Source organism: Saccopteryx leptura, chromosome 7 (genome assembly GCF_036850995.1).
Source record: "Saccopteryx leptura isolate mSacLep1 chromosome 7, mSacLep1_pri_phased_curated, whole genome shotgun sequence".
Classification (NCBI taxonomy): Eukaryota; Metazoa; Chordata; class Mammalia; order Chiroptera; family Emballonuridae; genus Saccopteryx; species Saccopteryx leptura.
In genome coordinates this window covers 94,690,190-94,693,973 of record NC_089509.1, presented here as the reverse complement: position 1 = coordinate 94,693,973, position 3,784 = coordinate 94,690,190, and positions in this window count along the sequence as shown.

Here is a 3,784-nt window from a genome sequence, read left to right as displayed (position 1 = left end):
GGGGAGGGGCACAGAGAACTAGATAGAGGGTGGCGGAGGACAGTCTGACTTTGGGCGAGGGGTTTGCAACATAATTTAATGACAAAATAACCTAGACATGTTTTCTTTGAATATATGTACCCTGATTTATTAATGTCATCCCATTACCATTAATAAAAATTTATTATAAAAAATAAAAATAAAAAAAAAATAAAGGCTTTGGGAGCACAAAAAAAAAATGGCTATAGTTTGACAAAAGGGAAACTAAAAAGTTATTTTCATAAGAAAAAACTATGAACAAAAACAATAAGAAAGGTTGAAGCTGAGAGTATTATATAGTCAGGTCATATATTCATTCTCTCTACCCAAAATACAACTATAGTAAGGTAATAGTAAATTATTATTATTAACTGCTGAGATTTTGTTACTGCTTAAATGACTTTCACTTGTACTAATATTATATCTATATAATTGACAACATGCTATAGTTAACTTGCATGGGGTAGTGTTGACATGGAAAATAGCCTACGAAATAGATCCCTCCAATCTGGCAATGCTGGAAGTTTTGCAAAACATACTATACTTCTTCTTTGTCTCCATTTGGGAAACTTGCCATTTATTTTAGCAAGTTATATTTTGTAAAATTAAAATAATTTCCATTTATTTTTCATGTTCATGAAAAATACTAATTTTCTACTACTAATTTTCCTAGTAGTAGAAAATAGCACCTATACTATTTTCATTCTCCGTATTCTTGTAGGAAATGGATTCTCATGTTCATAAATTCCAAAAATTAATTGCTCGTGTATTAATTTAATGTCCATGCAATCAACTATTTAATTACATTGGAAATCAATGTGACCATTTATTTAAATAAAGAAATGTGTGTAATTTTATTCTGAATCATTTTTCTTTATTTTACCATTATGTTTTAGTTAGGAAATTTTAAAATTTAATAACTTTTTTTTTAAAGAGTAGAGATAGGTTCTACTATTACTTCTAAATTTCATTCGATATTATTAGAGATAGCTAACAAAAGATTGGTTATAAAAGGCAACACTGAATTTTTGGGGGTTGTTAAATCACTGACACAGGAATTTAGATGGAAAATTTATTGGCCAAGCTTTTAACTTGCGCAGGGGCGGACTCTCGGGTGTCTCAGGGACACTATACTCTTAAAAGTCGCACATGAGAGCCGGGCCCAAATGCTTACAAACTAGGTCTTATATAGGCTGAGCAAGCAAGCAGTTTCCAAAAGCAGACTTGGCGATTAGGTATTGGGGGGAGGGGGGAGAAGTCACATGGCATAGTAACATAGGGCAGGCAGTGGAAAAGTTTTAAAACTGTTAAAACTGTTACAAATCTAGATAAACAGGATTTGGGGGCTGGGTCAGCTCTAAGTTCCTTGTTCCTTATGCAACCTCTCATGCAACCTTCAAGGTAAGGCGGGTCCCTACAAATATGACATAAAATAAATCTTGTTATTCATTCAGTAGCTGTTTAATAAAATCTCAGACACAATCTATATAAGAGAAAGTTGAAAACAACTAGTGTTCTCATTATTCAGGAAATGATATGCTCCCTGGTATATTAACATAAGGAAATATCATGTAGTCATTAAAGATTACACTTGTGAGAACTGGAAATACATATATGATACAATATTAAGTCATGAGGTTAAGTAAACATAATAAGATTCAAAATGGCATGTACTGTATGATTTTAACTCCGTAAACCTAAGTGCCCATGTGAAAGACAATATGCAAAATCACAAATTGTATTGGGTAGTTTTCAATACTAAAAATGCATAGTTTTAATACATTAATATTTTCAATGTTAAGATATTTGATAAAAATATTTAAAACTTTTAAATTATAGTTTAGAAAGAGGAGAGATAAAGAATGTCAACTAGAAAATATAGCTCAAGTACTATGGTGGCTGAGGAGCCCTGAGGAGCCACTGCGCCACCTCACCCGCAGGTGTTGTAAAGTACCAAAAGCTACAGAATCAATATTCGTATTCTAAGAGGCTTAAAAAACATTTTATTAATTTGGGTTAAGGTGTGCAGAGAAATTTTGTGAATGATCTCTGTACTGTGTGATTGGCATAAAACCAGGATGGCCCTTGGCATTGTATTGTGAATGCAAAGGGAAGGAAAACATGGATTCCCTGACATTCCACTACACCTGTGGGGAAAGGGGTGAATGGCTAGCCAGGTGCCGGAAGAGAAAAGCCAAAATAAACCTTTTCTTATAGCAATGAGCCATTTGCGGGCATTTGTCCCCACGGAAACTACCTCTCCCATGTGAATGCATGTGTGTGACTCTGGACAAAGAGATGGCAGATAAACATTAGAAAATATAGGAATGTCTTTTAATATGTAAAGAAATATCTTTCTATCATTGTGTTGACTTGTAAATTTTGTTTTGTCCAAAATGATGTATGGCTTGCCAATTGAACATGGTCCTATCATGTTAAAGGGCATATGACTATAACCAATAGTGGTAAACGGCTCCTAATTGCAATTTTTGCTTCTGTACTTCCCGCTTGCAATACTATAAAAAATAGGTAGAACAAAGGGCCGACGCGCTCTCCCTCAGATTTCTGTCGGAGTTGCCGCCGCTTGGCCAAGCTAGACAATAAAGCTTTGGTGTGGAATTGACGGATTTTGTTCGTGTCTACAATGTTTCGAGTCCCTCCGGATTAGGCTTAACAGTGGCAATGGCCTGACAAGAGCTGAAACTAATTGACAATTGGACCTTTGTTGATTATGCTTATCTGACTACTCAGAAATATTCAAATAAGCAAAAATGTTACAAGGGGAGGAGAGTAGAATATCATAGCATTCACAGCAGGGAATCAGCCTGCCAGGTGAGCTCTGCACTGGGTCCCATTATCTGGAGCAGAAGACTGTCCAGAGTCTTCAAGGATTGTGATTCGGATTAATAAGAGTCTGATGGATGCACATTAAAGGCCATGTATATACCGGTAATACAACTGCTAATAAGATTAACAACAGATCCCAGGGGAATGATATAAGGACAGCAGTTTCTTAAGGGGATATTATGTACTATCACTTGTCTTAAAATCCATTGCTTTGGAATATATATATACTCCCAGAACAAATAGCTCCCATAATTGGTAAAATTTTTTTTAATTGAAGACTTAAAATGACACCATATTTTTTGCTTTTGTTTCTTTAATAATTCTTTTTTTTTTTTTTTTAATTTTTTTTTATTATTTATTTATTTTAGAGAGGAGAGGGAGAGACAGAGAGAGAGAGAGGAGAGACAGAGAGAGAGAGAAGGGGGGAGGAGCTAAAAGCATCAACTCCCATATGTGCCTTGACCAGGCAAGCCCAGGATTTCGAACCGGCGACCTCAGCATTTCCAGGTCGATGCTTTATCCACTGCGCCACCACAGGTCAGGCTCTTTAATAATTCTTTTAAATAATCACTGCTAAATAAGGAAAGTCCAACAAAATAATGGTCTAGATTTAAGAAATTGTTTCCTGTGAAAAAGTATCCTCTGCTACTTTAATTAGGTAAGAGAAAACTTAAAACAGTCAAGTCCTTGGAGGTATTTTGAGAATAAATGTTAAAATATGTTAACTTCACTATGTTTACTCATAATGCTTTTATTATTAAAGAGCATCTTGATAATTTTTTTTGAAAATGCATGCAAAGCAAAAGCACTAGTAAATAAATACGTAATTTGCTGCTAGTGTTTTTTTGGGGGGAAAGAGGGGTATATTGTAATCTTAAAACTAGAGCTCCTTTATGAGAAATGTGTGATCAAAATGATT